Source organism: Protopterus annectens, chromosome 11.part0 (assembly GCF_019279795.1).
Source record: "Protopterus annectens isolate FY-2018-M chromosome 11.part0, PAN1.0, whole genome shotgun sequence".
NCBI classification, from domain to species: domain Eukaryota; kingdom Metazoa; phylum Chordata; order Ceratodontiformes; family Protopteridae; genus Protopterus; species Protopterus annectens.
The window spans coordinates 1,047,094,464-1,047,113,879 of NC_056745.1; positions in this window are offsets into that span (position 1 = coordinate 1,047,094,464).

Genomic DNA, 19,416 nt, shown 5'->3' on the forward strand with positions numbered 1-19,416 from the left:
GGTCAGGCATCACTATGCCGACCTGAAGCAGTGAAAGGGGGATCTCTTGGATCAGTGAATCCAAGAGCCTAGGAGGACAGGGCAGGTCCCAATAGTGTGTAAGTATCACTCCACTACCTGGTTAATAATTGCCAGGTCATGTATATTATGGATAGGTATGGCCAAAATGACAAAAAATACACCGAACCCACAGACATTGCCAACATCCTAGCTGACAGGTTCAGCGCAAACTTCTCCCCCGTCCCCACCAAAAGGGCTAATATCTATCCCAGCAGAGTGCTGCCCCACTGACATTTCAGATTCTCAAGTAAGAGCTGCCCTCTCCAAAGCAAGAAACACAGCATCAGTGGGACCAGATGGTGTCCCGGGCTGCGTCCTACATGAACTCCAAGAAGAGCTAAACCCAAACCTAAAACTACTGTTCAATCTCAGCCTTACTACAGGATATGTACCCAAAGAGTGGCGTGCAACAACAGTGGTCCCTCTCCACAAAGGTGGTGCCTCAATGGATCCTGGAAACTATCGCCCCATAAGTCTCACTAGCTTGGTCTGCAAAGCTATGGAAAGGATCATCATGGACCTTATAAATAAAGATATTGGGGACCTACAGACACTGGATCCTACTCAGTTCAGCTTTGTTAAGGGCAGATCCTGCCTCTTAAACCTGGTCGATTTCTTTGAAACAGTCACCAAGGCCATTGACAAGGGGAAGGTGGTCCACACAGCCTATCTGGACCTCGCAAAAGCCTTTGATACAATACCCCACTCGGGCATTATAGATAAGCTCACCAGCTTATATATAAAACCCTATGTCACTAGATGGGTTGCAAACTGGCTCAAGGACAGAACCCACATGGTTAAAATAGCTGGAGCCATGTCAGACTCCAAACCAGTTACAAGTGGCGTCCCACAAGGCTCAGTCCTGGGATCTCTCTTGTTCGGTATATATTTCTAGGAGGTACAGGCCAACATGGAAGGACTGTGGCTGACCAAGTTCGCAGATGACTGCAAACTGGGCGCCATAATAGACTCTCCAGCCAAAACAAGCATCCTCCAAAAGGGCCTCATAGAAACAGACAACTGGTGCCAGAGCCATGGCCTCAAGCTAAACACCAAAAAGTGTATAGTCATCCCCTTTGGCAAAAACAAAGTCCCTACAAATTACAACATAGGTGGTAATCCATTAAGTACAGAAGAAGTAATTAGGGACCTGGGGACCCAAGTTGATAGCAATCTCTCATTTGACAACCATGTGGTCAAAGTGGTTAGAAAAACATTTTATATAGCCCACCTAATCATGAAGGGATTCACATCTAGATCAGGGGAGGTCATCATGCCTCTTTACTCATTGTTAAATAAAACATTCAGAATTCAATACACAGGAGGTTCAGATTCAAAAGTTTACTAGTGTACACCAGGAGGCAAAAAACCATACAAGTACAGAATTTTTTCTGACATGATGCAGGAAGTACAGAATATTTTATAGTGTTTGCATTCAAGTTATGCCCACCTTACTGATGTGGTTACTCACAAGGCATCTACATCACTTTTACTAACAGTATTCTATTCATCTAATAATGCTGATGCAGTACATTTAAAAAAACTTTTCCTTTAGATACAATACGGCCTTGCTATCCAGCTGGCCAGGCATAATGTCTTTCTGTAAAGTTACTTCTTAAAGGTCTCATATCAGTTCGAATACAATAGCAGATTCAGTCTTTAAATTCACCTCTTTGTTCACTGTTTCACTTTCCCACCAGCTGTGTTTTTATCTTACAAGGACAAGTTACTACATCAGGAAAGGAAGATTTAATTATTTACCAGGACAAGTTATCTTATCAGGAAAAAGCGGAAGATTTACACATTTAATTTCCTGACCCAGCAGATAATCACTTATGAAAAGCATAACATTAAGCTTGCTGAGCTGGCAGCTGCCAGGGTCAGGGTCAAAGCACACTGCAGTTTCAGAAGCTACTTGCATTTACACATGAATTTATCCCTTCTGTTATATGATTAATAGAATAAAATGCATTATAAACTACCTTGCTTTTAAACTACCATTTCACATATATTTAAATACATATTTTTCTAACATTTTCCCCCCTATTAATACTTTTTATTCTATTTTGAAGTATGCATAGTGTCATTTCATCTCCTAGCCTTTCCCACTCAGGATTTTCAGCTAGGTGAGTCATTTAAGCTATACTTCAGAAAAAGTGGCATCTGAAATCAATCTTTCAATTTCAATATCTTGGTAGAAAGTTTCAGTAACAGATACATCAACAAAAACTTTGATTAATCTTTTCATGCAGGGAATTCCACAGCAAACACATGCTCCTATTAGGAGTATACCCACACAAATAGCAATTAGAATGTTCATTAGGATGGAACCCCACCCCCCAAACAGACTCTGGAAAAAGTCCGTCAGTGGGTTTGGGCCTGGTTCAGTCATGGCTGATACTTGCTGAATTACCTCTAGGTGATTATTTATCTTGTGGCGATTGTCAGGGATGAAACCACAGCATTCTTCTTTGATAAGCGCGCACGTACCACCACTCGCCGCTAGGGTGAAGTCAAGAGCCATCCGATTTTGGAGTACTACAGTTCTCATTGCATTCAGTTCATCAGTCACCAATTCTAGGGCGGAAAAAGTTGCATTACTCATTACTTCGAGAAGTTTTGACAACTTCCTCAGCTCCCAGATCGATTTGACTGCTCCATAGGCTGGTAGTATTCCTGCCCAGGATATAACACTGTCACCCAAGTCCATATGAGTCAATTCACTTCTGTCTTTTACTGAATTATGGTCTTTCCAACCAGCTTCGATCTTCCCAACTGGATTCACAGGTTTCTTAACTGGACCTTCAGATTTTCGAGCTGTTTCCCTTACGTTTCGTATCTTACCCAAAGGTAATTCTGCAGTATGTCTTATTGCGGAACCAAGTAACCCAAAACAACTGCGGACCAATTCTCAGGTAACCATTTATATGCCTTTTTCCCACAAATAAAATAACAGTTTTCTACTTTAGTACTAATACGCATCAGCCCTGCATTAACCATTTTTTGATCTATAACTGACAATTGTTTAAACAAAACTGGATTTTTTTTAATGTCACTCATAGTCGTTTTCAATGAGTTCAAATACGAGTCATAATTAGTATTGCAAAAAGTATTGCCATTACCATTCTTAATATAACATTGGTAAGATATGGTTATATTACAATTGCTCCAGCCCACCTGGAGGGTGTCATTTTTATAGAAACATACAACTCCTTTTTGTGTGACAGGTAAAAATAAAGCTATTTTGTCCTGTGATCTCACAGTTCCTGTGTATCAAGTAAATTCTCCCAAGTCTCCTTTATCCCCAAAGGGACAGCGGACATTATCAGTCCTCCATATGCTGTTGGTATAGCTGTACAAACCCAGCAATTTGAAATGTTCATAGTCTCTGCATACACACGTTTCATGGCCAGGTATGTGTTAAAATTTGGATGCCAGTCTATAGACGTTTCATCATGCCTTCCCACTTTCACTTGTGTGGTTGTGTGTAGGATGAATCACATCAAGAGAAAAATTGTCACAATTACAGTTAATAAATGTACACACAACAAAATGATTATGCAACATCTCTGGGGTTGATCTAAACTTCTATTCACTTTGTTTTTGGCCATCTCGGTCTGGTTGTGTATCAGTCTCAAAGTTTTTGTCAAGTTGAAATTTCTTTACCGGTTTACAATGTGTCAGATGAACCCAGGACGTCTTCTCGGCCACTCTAACTGCAGTAGGCATTGCCAACAGAACCTGGTATGGACCTTCACACTTTGGATTCGCCCAGTTTTTCCTTTTCATCACTTTCAGCCACACCCAACTTCCAGGGCCCATGACTGTTTCCACCGGTCTGGTCTGTTCCTTATCTGAAAAAGATTTAAACTGCAAAACAGACTTATTCCTTAACAATTTCTTCATATATTCTGCTAATGAACTGTCAGCCTCCTGCTCTGCAGGCATGAGAGCTTTCCACTGAGGCACATAATATGCTCTCCCAAAAACCATTTCAAAGGGAGTCAAACCCTTTACATTTGGAACCGTTTTCATACTCAGCAGTGCTAAAGGCAGACAGTATATCCAATTATTTTGGGTCTCCTCTACTAGCTTCCTAATTTTACTTTTTAGGGTACCATTGTACCTTTCCACCAGTCCTGCTGACTGTGGGTGGTAGGCACAATGGTTCTTTAAGGAGATACCAAAAAATCTCCCAAGCTGGTGAATCATCTGATTCACAAAATGTGTGCCATTGTCACTATAAATCCTCTCCGGAATGCCAAATCTAGGGATTACTTCTTTTATCAGGGCTTTTGCCACTTTTGCTGCATCCGGGTTTTTGGTTGGAAAAGCTTCTACCCATTTAGAAAACATGTCTACAATAACTAAACAAAACTTCTTCCCTTCATATTTATTCAATTCTATGAAATCCATACAAATAGTATGGAACGGGTATGGTGGTATAGGAAAACTTCCTTGCCTGGTTTTAAATGCTCCTTGTACATGGTGCTTGTTACAAGTATGACAAGCTGCACAAAATTTTTTTGTGTAGTTTATGTATCCATATGTTTGGAATATTCGATTTACTAACTGTACCATCCCCCCTGTTGAGACATGGCTCTGCCCATGGCTCAACAAAGCTGCATATCTAAATAAATTAGACGGCAATATTGTTTTTTCTCTTTGGAAATGTACAGTCCATTCTCAAGAATTGCACCTCGTTTTACCCATTTTTGTTTTTCTGCTTTTGTAGTAAGCGTCTGCATTGTTTTTAACATGTCTAAATCTAAAATATCAGAGGGTTGTAATTCCTCATTTAAAAGTAAAGTTTCTGAGTCTGAGGCTGCTTGCTTTGCAGCTGCATCAGCTCGTGCATTGTCTTTTGAATTCTTATCCTGTTGTTTTGTATGAGCTACACATTTACAAATAGCTACTTTGGTAGTTAACTGAATAGATTCTAATAGCTCCAAAATAAATTGCGCATGATTAATAGGTTTTCCACTGGATGTTATCATTCCTCTATTTTTCCATTGTTGTGCAAATACATGTACTGTCGAAAAAGCTTACTGACTGTCAGTATATATGTTTACACACTTGTTTTTTGCTAAATTACATGCTCTCGTCAAAGCTATCAACTCTGCTGCTTGTGCAGATAACTTGTGTGGTAAGGATTGAGCTTCTAAAATTTCAGTATCTGTAACTACTGCATATCCCACCAGATTCTTCCCTGTAGGACCCCTTCTGCATGAGCCGTCCACATAATATGTCACCTCGGCATTATCCAAGGGCATATCTGTAAGATCTTGTCTAGGTAAAGCTAACTGTTCAATTTTCTGCAGGCAGCTGTGTGGTGTGCCCTCCGCAGGAGTTGGAAGTAATGTTGATGGATTCAATGTCGTACATCATTCAATTGTCATATGAGGTTGACTCAGCAGTATAGTCATACATGAAAGATGTCTAGCAGGAGAAAGGTATGCCATTTTCTCTTGCAGTAAAATTATTGCAACTACATGAGGCACTCTCAATGTGAGAGGGTGGAATAACACCACTGAGGCCGAAGCCTGTATTGCCATTGCGGCTGCAACTACTGCTTGTACACAGTGAGGCAAAGATCGCACCACTGGGTCTAACTGTGATGAATAGTAAGCTATGGGGCGTTGCTTGTCCCCATGTTGTTGCGTCAATACTGACGTCATGTACCCTTGCTTACAATCTGTGGTCTGAAAAAATCGTTTGTGATAATTTGGAAGTCCTAAAACTAATGAAGAAGCTATCAACTGCTTCAACCTGCAGAAAGCCGTTTCTGCTTCTGTTGTCCATTGTAAAATGTCTTGTCCTGCCATTGGTGTCTTATATATCAAGTCAGTCAGTGGAGCAGATTCCAAAGCATAATTTGGTATCCAGCTCCGACAAAAATTAGTTGTACCTAAGAAAGACATAATTTCTTTCTTGGTTGTTGGTTTGGGTGCTTGCAAAATCGCTGTTTTTCTTTCCTCATCTAGTATTCTACCTTCATTGGATATTACATATTCCAAGTATCTAACTTGTTTTCTCCAAAGTTGTAACTTACTTTTGTTTACATTGTGTCCTTGTATTGCTAAAAATTTCAATAATGCTACAGTATCCTCCCTGCACTGCTGCTGGGTGGGGGATGCTAGCAAGATGTCATCTACATAAAGTAGAATTTGACTACCTCCCGGTGGGGTAAATCCTGCCAGGTTGCTAGCCATTTCTTGTGCAAAAATTGTTGGGCTCTCACAATATCCCTGTGGTAGTAGAGTATACGTATACCTTTTACCCTGAAATGTAAATGCAAACCAATATTGACTATCAGGATGTATAGGTATTGAAAAGAAAGCATTGCTAATATCTACCACAGAGAAATACTTCTGTTGCGGTTCTAAATCATTTAACAAAGTATGTGGGTCTGGCACCGTAGGTGCTCTAGGTATTACTGCATTATTTACAGCTTGTAAATCTTGTACCATCCGCCATTCCCGCTTGCTTTTTAACAGGAAATAGGGGTGTATTACATGGTGAATCAGGAGATTCTACCAGTACTCCTTCTTTGAGTAATGCTGCTATTATAGGCTTAATTCCTATTTCTGCATCCTTTCTCAAAGGGTACTGTCTTTTTTGTGGTCTAAAAGCTGACTTTGGGGTAATTGTAACTGGTCCTGCTGTTCGAATAAGTTCTACATCTGACTTGCCTGTTGACCAGAGAGTTGCCGGAATTTCACATAAGGTCTTTTCTTCTTCTTCTAATAAAAATGCTAATCAGCTGTCCTCGCTAGATTGCAAGTGTACAGCTGGATGTGTCTGTGTCAACCAATTCAGTTTTTGTTTTTGTATCCCTTGTTCTGACAGTTCTAAATCAGTCTGTTTCTCCCATCTTGTTACTTTTTATCCTAAGTCTGCCCATTTAACACTTTTGTTCTTTGTCAAGCTGACATGTGGCAACTGATTTGATCTATACAATGCAAGGAATTCTTGAGGTAATGAACAGCTAACTACACTGTTCCCCTCAGCATCCCAGTACAGAGTACACAAAACCAATCTAGTTGCACGATTTCTAAACAGTTCTTGCTCATACTCTCTATCAGGTCCTGGTGTGGTACAGTAGTATAGAGTACAGTGTAACAAATGCTGTCAATCAGTGTCAGGGGAGGGGGCTTTACTGATGGCTATGTTCATCAGTTCCTCGGTTACTGCCCCTGGACCAGTCGTGACTAGGTCCTGGCTGTACCAGTAAAAATTTTCACCCTCCAATCGCACTACAAAGGTATACATTTGTCTCTGTGCCTCCATACCTTGTACAATTGGAACTACTACTATGCCAAATATCTGCATAAGGTCTCTGCCCAATAGGTTTACTGGACACTTTGCAGACACAACTATTTTACTTCTCTGGGTCATACCTGAAACAGGGTCAGTTATTGCTATATCATGGGAGAGTGGCTCCCTGTATAGCTGTCCGTTTGCTGCTTTTACTAATATATAATCAGGTGATTTGGAATGTTCTGGTAACTTGGAGGGGTGTATCAAAGTCCATGATGCTCCTGAGTCACACAGGAATTTGACTTCCCTTCCCTCCACCAGAAGTGTCACTTCCGGTTTTGTATCTGCTAGGTAGAGCTCCAGGCTCAACAATGCTAAATCTAAAATTTCATTTCTATTTTCCTCTAAGTCAATTTGTACTTCCTCTACTCCTTCTACTACATTGGCATTTGTCTTTTCTATTCTAGCTGTTACTGGTATTTCCTGACTTTCATATGATGTATCCTCACTATCATATAGTCAGTCCTCATCCCCTTTATCTTCCGTCGTTGCTTTCTTATTTTGTTTACAGTCCCTAGCTAGATGCCCTTTCTTTCCGTGACTTGAAGCATTCACCTCTTTTCCTCTCTCTTCAAAATCTTCTGATCGCTTGTCAGACTGTTTGTTTCCTGGGCATTCTTCTTGCCCTTTTACCTGACTGTAATACAAATACTTCAGCTCCGTCTTCAGCAGTGAAGACTTGCCTTCTTTTTCTTTTACTATTAAAATGTCTCTCAGCATGTCTAGCGATTCGAGTAAGGCTTGTAGCCTCCTGTTCGATGATCTATCATATGCTTCGTAATGAAGCTACTAATAGGTGCAATGCAACCTTTCAAAATGCATTTTTAATTGTTGTTCATACGGGGAATCAGTTGTTTGGTTCTCAGGAACCGACATACCGCTATGATTATTAAAGCATTCTAATAATCTAGCATAATATCCATCTATTGTCTCATTTTCCTGTTGTATGCATTGATTAATGCAAGTCCAGTCTGCTCTAGGTTTCCATTTCTCAGAGATTCAGTCTGTCAGGCCTTTCACTCTGTTGTCTAACTCTGCGTCACTATGTGGGAGTGGCCTAAGTTCTGCATTACGAGGATTCCAGGTGCCACAAATCATGTGCCAATCTGGACCCATAATTTGTCTTACTACTTTTTCTACTTCTTCCCCATTCAAGTGGTAACTTAACCTCATGCCTTGTAAATCTTCTAAAAATTTTCAGAAAATTAACTTTCGGATGGGGATTCCTCAGTAGCCTTCCGGATATCTTCCGGTGTCCATGGTCTATATACTAAGAGTGTTGGATCCTGCCCTTCCTGTCCTGCCTGAGGATTTGGAACTTCTATAAGTAGGCATATTTCTTCCTCACTCTCATCCTGTAGATTTCTCTCTATCTGGTATGATTCTGTGTCCCTATGTGTTTTACGTGTTCGAGACCTAGTCTCAACAGGATCTCTAACAAATGGTTGTGGTCTTACTGAAACTTCAGGATAACGCGGAGGCGGACCAGCCTGTCCACTCGCTTCATATCCTGAAAAGGGTAAGGGAGGAGGCAAGGGAGGAGGAGGAGGAGCTGTAGCTATTATCAAGTTATTATCCTCTTTGTCTAAAAATAATGTTTTTGAATTTTTAAGCTTCTGTTCTCTACAATTTGTTTCCTCAATCCACCTGTGTGCTTGAGGTATGCCTAGTTGGCGTTGCTTTTTTGCCTGACCTCCTGCATCAGATTTAAGCTGTTTAAGGAGTTTAACTAGTGTAAGTTTATCTAGTTTACCATCAAATTCATATTTGTTAACCCATTTCGTATAATACCTAACATTATCAGCACGCTGTAATTGCATGTATTTTATGTCTTCGGTTAGGCTTATCTCGAAAGGGTTTAGTGCACTGATTATCCATGTCAAAGAAAATGTTATGTAACCCTTTTTTATCACATGATGTCAAATTCTTAGTTCCTGTTTACAGTTTATCTAGAATAACTGTCTACCTTATTCTGTTACCCTGATCTATGACAAAATATACAGTACTTCCTTTTTTCCCTGATCTGCAAAAACAAATCTTGACAACAATATACTGTAACCTAGTCCCTGATCTAAAACAGAAAAAAGGCAAATTCTTCCTACCTGAGCCTCCTGGTCTTGAAAATGTTCAAATTCCGCTCTTCGCCACAGATCAGAAAGTGGCCAGCCTCTTTACACATGACAATTCAGTCGGAGGTCTTTTCACTCAAGAAGAACCATTTCGGTAACTTTTCCTGCGCAGTATTCGACCACTGATACACTCTGATCTGCAGCTTACCAAGGGAAATCCGGCTCAAAGGACCAAACTGTTAAATAAAAAAATCAGAATTCAATACACAGGAGGTTCAGATTCAAAAGTTTACTAGTGTACACCAGGAGGCAAAAAAACCATACAAGCACAGAATTTTGTCTGACATGATGCAGGAAGTACAGAATATTTTATAGTGTTTGCATTCAAGTTATGCCCACCTTACTGACGTGGTTAGTCACAAGGCATCTACATCACTTTTACTAACAGTATTCTATTCATCTAATAATGCTGATGCAGTACATTTAAAAAAACTTTTCCTTTAGATACAATACGGCCTTGCTATCCAGCTGGCCAGTCATAATGTCTTTCTGTAAAGTTACTTCTTAAAGGTCTCATATCAGTTCGAATACAATAGCAGATTCAGTCTTTAAATTCACCTCTTTGTTCACTGTTTTACTTTCCCACCAGCTGTGTTTTTATCTTACAAGGCAAGTTACTACATCAGGAAAGGAAGATTTAATTATTTACCAGGACAAGTTATCTTATCAGGAAGAAGCGGAAGATTTACACATTTAATTTCCTGACCCAGCAGATAATCACTTATGAAAAGCATAACATTAAGCTTGCTGAGCTGGCAGCTGCCAGGGTCAGGGGTCAAAGCACACTGCAGTTTCAGAAGCTACTTGCATTTACACATGAATTTATCCCTTCTGTTATATGATTAATAGAATAAAATGCATTATAAACTACCTTGCTTTTAAACTAGCATTTCACATATATTTAAATGCATATTTTTCTAACATTCATCCCTCATCAGGCCCATAATTGAGTACAATACCCCTTTTGGGATGTACTTTACCAGACACCTGCAGCAACTGGAAAGACCCCAAAGGTACCTCATCTAGAGGATCAAGGGGCTCAAACAGTTGCCGTATGCTGCCCGGTTAAAGAAACTCCAGCTCTACTCAGTGGCATACCGCCTGCTCAGAGGCAATCTGTGCCTGATGTATAAAGCCATGTCCAACCCGGAATTAATGGACATGCTGCACCTCAAAAAATCCAAATCCCATCGAGCTACACGCTCGAGGGACTTGAACCTCAGCACTGAAATAGATAGGACATGCTGGAGGGACAGATTCATAACCCAGAGGCTCCCTTCACTCTGGAATAAAATCCCAGTCCAGGTTAGGCAGAGTCCCTCATTGACTCTCTTCAAGAGGAATCTTGATGAGTGGATGGGAGATCATAGGTTTACCCCGGGTATCACTTCTGTGTCACTGTTAGACAGAGACACAGTATACTAACCTCGAAAAAGGGCATAGCAAAATTTATTTAAAATGGGTGGCGAAAGCCATACACACTCTGGCTAGGTTTATAAATGCCCTAGGGCAGATAGCCTAGTATGAACCTATGAACCTATGAACCTATAAATATTCCTCTTATGTCTTTCACAGGGGCAAGTGAGCAGGCTGTGAGCCAGGAGGCCCATGGCTGTCGCTTGGAGAGATTGTGATGCAAGACAAGTTAGTAATACTCTTGCATGTACTGTCATAGGAAATAAATCTAACTGTATTAGTAAGTCAATTGCCTGTAAAAAAAAAACTGTATTGTTGAAGGCAAGTACTGCATACACCAAAGAATATGGCAGGAAGAGTCTCATATAGGTTGTATGTAAATAAAAGCATAATAGCCTGACAATGAAGGTCTAACTGCTGTACTGCATGTGTTTACTCTGGTATCATATGGTAATGTAGATTTGCAATCACTTAATAGTACTGTTGTACTAAGCACTGTTACCCACACTGTGCAACATAAATTAAAAATGTGTAGGAATGTCTGTATAACCTACTCTCCCCAGAGGTCAGCTAGTACAACTGGGAGAGACATAGACAGAAAACAGTGAAAAAACAGACAACAAAATCCAAATAGCACACACAACTGAGAAGTGAACTGTTGTATTTTTAGCACACACAGCTATGGTTCAAATCCTGGGAGTGGTAGTAGTCTGCATACAGAATCATACCCCACAACTGTAAAGATATGTCCAGAATGTCCAGTAAAGTGGCCCATATCTGCTACCTGTCACTGTGTCCCCCTAGGGAATCAGTAGGAGGATCCCAGACGTATCGGCTGCAAATAAGAAATGCAACTGATTGTCACACATCTATAAGAACAAACCTGTCACTTTAGCAACTCCGCAAACTGTTATGAGAGTAATAAGCCAAGTATGTCCAATCTACACCTCCATGTTGTCAAGCTGTAACCATAGTCTGTACAGTAATGGAGTGAGATGTAAGTGCATAATACTAATGTAAAACTGGTACTTTGTGTGGCAACAATCAGGTAGTGCTAACAAACAATGCTCCCACAGGTCCATCAGATACAAACACTGTGCCAAGAAATAAAAGAGCCCTGTACTGGTACTGTTTACTTTGGTATTGTATGGCATTGTTAATGTTGCAGTTGCTCTGAGTAATAAGGTATTACTCATCACTGTCACCCACACTCTGCTACATAATATAACTGTCTAGGAAATCCTGTATAAGGGAGATGTAATACAAGGTCAGAATGTAAAACCAAAGGAGAATTATACACATAAATCAGATAAGAGATACACAGCAATATCCATATAGCACACACAACTGTGAGGGACAGTGTTTTAGTGTTAGCAGACACAGCCATGGTCTGAATCCTGGGAGTGGAAGTAGGCTGCATACAGAATCATACACCACAACTGTACAGATATGTCCAGAATGTCCAGTACATTGTCCCATATCTGCTGCCTGTCACCCTGTCCCCCTGGGAAATCAGTAGGGTGATCCCAGATGTTTAGGCAGCAGACAGGAAATACAACTGATTGTCACACATCTATAAAAAAAACCCGTCACACTACCAACTCCTCAAAATGTTATGAGAGTATTAGGCCAAGTATGTCCCATCTACACCTCCATGTTGTCAAGCTGTGTCCAGAGTGTGTACAGTAACAGAGTGAGATGTATGTGCATAATACTAATGTGGAATCCGGTAATTTGTGTGGCAACATTCAGGTAGTGCTAACAAACATTGCTCCCACAGGTCCGTCAGATATGAACACTGTGCCTAGAAATAAAAGCTTGATACCCTGTACTGGTACTGTTTACTCTGGTATTGTATGGCATTGTGAATGTTGCAGTTGCTCTGAATAATATGGTATCACTGATCACTGTCACCCACACTGTGCTACATAATATAATTGTCTAGGAAATCCTGTATAAGAGTGATGTCAGTTGCTAAAGGTTGAAGAGGGCAATAGTCTACATATGTCCCGATTCACCTGCATGTGGTCAAGACATGGCCAGGGTCTGTGCAAAAAGAGATGGACAGGTGTGTGCATAACATCAACCTGGAATCTGGGAATATGTATAGAAACAGTTAGTGTTAACAAACAATTCCTCCACGGTTATACCAGGTAAGAGGTGTATACTGCAGGTAAAACCAGTCCATGTATATAGTTGTAGACAGCCATATCACTGTCTAAACTAAGGCAATAGGGTAGTGTAGTAATACTTGTAAGGTGCAGATAATAGCACTGACTAGGAAAGTAATGTGAACTACAGGAATATACTAGTTGTTAATTGACATCTTTCTCTCACCCCCACCATATCTCCAACAATATACTAAATACCCACCTCAGTTGGTACATGATGACTCCACTGTAATGTTGGCACATATGTCCTATTGTTTCATAATTATTTAAATCTGTTTCTATGCATGTGCTGTGTTTAAATACCCCAACATTGGTGGCATGGTGCCATACATGTACCTGCATGCTGTTGTTATTACCACTGTGGTCCCATATATGCATGTGTTCTGTTTGCTATGCAACTGTTCCATATCTGGTGTCTGGGTTAATGGGAATATCTATGCATGCTGCTATACCTAATCCTAGAATGTGTTGACTATTACTAACCCACGTACTTTGATAAATCATAAACACCATAGCACATATGGGAATGCAAGTCCCAGTGGACCCACCTGTCCCACATCAGCTGGCCATGGCACCGGGCACCAGCACATCTGAGGCCCAACCCAGGACCTCCTCGTCTGTTGTCCTGCACCAGCTTTGGGTGGAATTGCCTCAGGGGATGGGGCTCACCCCCTGGGAGCGGGCACGGACAGGAACCTGTCACCCATCGCCAGGTCTGGGTTGTGGTGCATAGCGAGCTCTGCATGGAGGTTGGAGATCTGCTACACCCACTTGAGGGCGCATATAGTGACTAAAGGGTTGGCCTGGCTCTCCAACTCAGCCCCCAGCACAGCCACCTTCGGGGCTGTGAAGGTGCAGTGGTGACTGCCCATGGGTGGGAACCTCAGTCCCACTGTTTCCACTAAGGGGCTCATGGCCTTTCGATTTCCCCAACACCCCTCCCCATCAAGGTGTTTACCCCTACATGTGTCATATACTAACCCATGTATGCATCTTGTTTGTCTTGTCTGTTAACCTACCCAACCTACCACCCCAAATATATCTACTATCCCTCCTCAACATCCCACTCTCACCTGAAAAAAAAAAGTCAATCTGTTTCCAAAAAAAAATATAGCCCCATACATACCTGTCCATTTTGTACACATGTCCACTGGACACATAATCTGGTCTAATTGGCATCACAGCATATTATTGTTGTCCTCACCCCTCTCTCAGGGGTTTGAGTGTTCAAATCTACATCCAAATTCAGTGTATATGCACAGTTTTTGCTGTAGAAGAAATGGGCAGCTATGGTCCTTCCCTACACCCACCTGCATATTCCTAGTTATTTTCCCTACTGTCTTTCCCCCTTTGTGCCCTTTTTCACCACTTTCCTATCAACCCTTTTTTCTTTTCTTTTAAAGAAATTAGTGTGGAGGTAATTGGGAGTAAGCACTTTTAAGCAGCAGTAAGTGGGTTTAAGCTTGTTTGCATGGGGGTAAGTAATGTCTACACAGGATAAGCAATTTAGAAGCTAACCGAGTATAAGAAACAGTAACTGGAAGTTAGCAGTGCTTACCTCCACGCAAACATGCGCAAACCTGCTTACAACTGCTTAAAAGTGCCTTAATCACTCTGTATCCAATGGCCCTTGTTCTGCCCAGCAACAAAATAAACAACCTTTGCAAGGCTCAAACCCAGGACTCTGCACACCATAGCCAAAGTGATTTACCACTAAGCCATGTCAGATATACATAACCCTGATGTTTTCACAAACATATTATCCAGCCCAGTCATTTTGTGTGTGTGTGTGTGTGTGTGTGTGTGTGTGTGTGTGTGTGTGTGTGTGTGTGTGTGTGTGTGTGTGTGTGTGTGCTTATATCTAAATAGATATAGCATATCTATATATATATATATATATATATATATATATATATATATATATATATATATATATATATATATATATATATATATATATATATATATATATGTATATATATATATGTGTGTATATATAATATATATATATATATATATATATATATATATATTTTTTTTTACATATATACATGCATATGCATACATCTATATATATATATATATATATATATATATATATATATATATATGTGTGTGTGTGTGTGTGTGTAAGCATAAATATATATCTATAAAGGTATATACAGACATATATCTATAGATATAAAAGAGAACATAGCAAAAACATATATTTCCACATGCACCATTAATTGGGGTGATTGGACCCAAACAGCATACGTCTTGTACGCATAGATAATCCCCCCACAGCCAAACACATCTGCCCTGCAATGCAATACAATACCAACTGTTGAAAATCCCATAACCAGGACCTGACACAACATGGGCACAAGATGTTAACAGTACTCCATCCCACCTGTATGTCAGTAACATATCATGCGGTACAGTCTGGCTACCATAGGGAATGTACAATGTGGTAGCAATCAACATTCCTAAGATACATATACACAGACACATATATGCTGATACACACACACACACACACACACACACACATATATATATATATATATATATATATATATATATATATATATATATACATATATATAGATATATATGTAACTACACATACACGCACAGAGATATGTATAGGAAGATACATATGTAGAAGGTGCACACAATACAGAACAGCCACTATGCCTACAGTTGCCACTTTACCAAATGGACACTGTATGAGCCACCCATACAAATGACAATTGTTGCCTGCAACATATACCCACAGAGAGGTCAAAGGATATAAAATCACACACAGGTTTGCATACATGTATTACAGTTGTATATGCCATGTCATATAGCTGTTTAGACTTTGACATATATATAAACAGAGTAATGCAACTGTGAAACAGTTATATTAATACAGTAGTCTGGAAAGGTTTACATATGTTGCTGTCCAGGCCGAGGCCTTCACGTAGTACAATAGTAAAGACAGAATGGGCCACAGGATAACAATCAATCAACAGTAAGTAATGCAGATGTATAGTCCAGCAGCCTCTAACTATACTCTGTACACAATCCCTAGGGGGTAAAGGCCTCAGTTGACACAATGGGATGTATCTGTTACATAACAAGGCATAACTGACACCATCTAAATCACACTGATAAACAGAGCAGTCTGTATGGCAGGAAGCAGTAGGCCTACATTTAACCAAGGTGAATTGTACCATAATGTACATCCAGATACCTTAAGGCAGCTTACTCCTGATACCCCCACATTTTGTAACAGCCTAGGTTAGTTATGGTGCATCCCTTCCCATAGACTGAATAATACAGGGCCATATACCACTGTTACATACACTATCCACTGAAGTGCATAAGGACACACATGCATTGTGTAGATGAATCCCACACATATATGGACCTAACCCCACAATATTACTGGGGCCACAACAGCAGTGGATGGATAGCAGGAATGGCAGCATGACATACTCACAACCCACTACATAACAAGCCCTGACAGCATGTCATATGTACAAAGCCTGGTATGTAGGTGGAGGACAGAGGCTGGAACACAGGTCCATATATGAAATACTGTTGTCATACACTAAGCAAGTCACTTATGTTACAGGATAAGTCTGCAACATACCCTTTGTCAGGAATATGAAGTTAGAAACAGAAGTGGATGCAGCCATGCATTGATAGCACTCAACACACACACTGCTAGTGATATATGTGACACAAGACCTGTGTAGTGGACGGACAAAACATAATAGGCACACCTCTGGCCACCAAGTGGATAGGCCCACAGTTGAGAACTATGCAAACAGACTGCACTCCAAATTATACTAGTATGTAAACATAAACCCTGTAACACCGGTGCTATAAAATACATACAACAACACTACTCACACTTTGTCTGTAGTTCTGGAACCTCCTACAACTATGTAGCTGGCCTGAGTGTGTAGGTTCACTTGTAAGACATATTGCTACCTGCTGTCTGTAACACTGCTGCCCACACACAGGAAGGATGTCCAGCATACAGTAAAGGTGGAGGGACCACTCCCACATGATGTAGGGATTGATAGTAGTCGGTTGCCATGACAGTGGTAATTGGAAGTACTACATAGCATGCTGCATGCAAGTAGCAAGTGGAGGACACTGACTGGTGCAGCATAGATATCCCCAATAAAACAGAATGTCAGACGTGCAGCAAACACATAGCAAGCATACCACAGGCATCTAGGGAACCATAGTGGCCCTGACAATGGCATGCAGGTGAATAGTCTGTAACATGCCAGCAATGATAGTGTCCACACAGGGAACATGGCTACAAACACATTACTCAAAGTGTGGTACAATACAATATCTGCCCCACTGGTAGGTAAGCTGTAGCCATACCTATGAGTTGTGTGTACAGTTTGTTGTTTCTGATATGGTGGGGTGACAGTGATGTGTATTACGAACTGTGGTAACCTTGCTGCATGACTTGCTCACACCTGTGTCCATCTTTATGTCTTTCAGGCAAGATGTCATATGGAAGGCTTCTGGGTTACTCAGCAGCTGAGAATGACATTGTGGTAAAGCACCTAATCCAGCACTACCCTGTCTTGTTTGGCTGGGCCACCCATGATCAGCAGGAGCAGACCGCCCTGTGGAACTACCTAGTCCACAGGGGCATGATGTTGGACTGCACAACCGCAGTTATGAGCAGGTTCGCTTTCATTGTTCTGACCTGATTCACAATGCCTGTTGACATGCTGCTGCAGTCCAGAGGGATAACCTCGCAACAGGGGGACATGCCATCCATCCCCCCTGACACATGTGGAGGAGCTCATAGCCAGCTTCGTGGCACTAGCCAACAACTGCCAGATACCATTGTGGAGGGGGGTGCTACCCACACTCTGGCTGAGGAGCATGCAGGTAAGGCCACAGGGCACATCAGTAGACCACTGTTGCATATACATCCACATCTGTACAGGTATATCATGCATATTTGACATGTCATAGATATAGTTTGTTTCTGCATAGTAGTGATAATCAGATGTGCATATATGCTAGTACTGTGGACATGTACTGTTGATGCATTGTAATGCTGCATGCACCCTGTAGCAATGCCACAGATGTGGCCAATGACTTTGCATCTCTCACCCTCTTATGTAGGTCCCTCCAGTAAACCAGCAAGACAACAGCCTGTAGCTGGTGAGTATGGTTTATGTTGATGCTTGCCAATCCACCAGGCATGTCATGGCTATGGTATATTCCATGCATACATCTAACACATCTACCCAGAATGCATGCTGTACATGTGCATGTATTATTGCTGTTAAATGCACGGCATCACAGTGGTGACCATGATGGGGTATTGGAAGGGTATGTCAGACACCTGCAAGATAACTAACATCCTGTCATTGTGGAATGTGTCCACAGGGAGTAACATAATGGTGGGAGACATGGCCTACAGTAGGGACATGTTTGAATCATCACCCGTATATAGTGCAACACCAGTGTATATACCTGTAGGACAATGGCAACTGTTGCAGAGTTGCACTATGGCATAATGTATTACTGTGGTCCACATTATCAGCTGGGACTAGGCTGTAACATGTGGTGTTCAGTGTATGGGACACTGCAAATTGACACACATGTGTAGGCCTTACTTGTCAAGCATCTGCAAAAAGGCTGAAGGTGGGGGTGTCAGCATGACACACCAGTGCACTGCAGCAGGGATCCTAAGGATGCTAAGAATGGCTGTATCTGCACATAGTCAGGTTCAGGAACTGTGGCAGATGTAACCCTACCCCCACAGTAATAGTGATGTCACTGTGTGAACACCAATGGATGTGCACATGAGTAGACCTTGCAATCATGCAGATTAGGGGGACATGTGTGGGCAGACTGAACATACACTGGCAAATGCAGATGACCCATTCTAGTATACCCCTGCCAGGAATAGTGACTGCTGTAGTACACATAACAAAAGGTATAATAAACCATCATGATAAGGGTGTGCACACATATGCCCACATGGAGTGTATGCGTCGTGGTCAGCATCCATACACCTAACACATTCCGTAGATGCTGCATGTGAAAGTACACACATATGTCACATATTGGGCTCATGTACTGTTAATATATGTGGTGATGTGGTCCCATAGTTGATCAAGGAAGGGTGTGCAATAACAATAAGGGTGTGTACACTCCCCATAGCCATGGTATTCTCTGACAGTTGTCAGTGTAATAGTAGTATTGGATTGGTCATACATGGTCAGCTGATGTTGAGAGCTGTAAATCAGACATCAGGCATTCACAAATGACATCTGTCCACATATCATCCCAGGTATGTG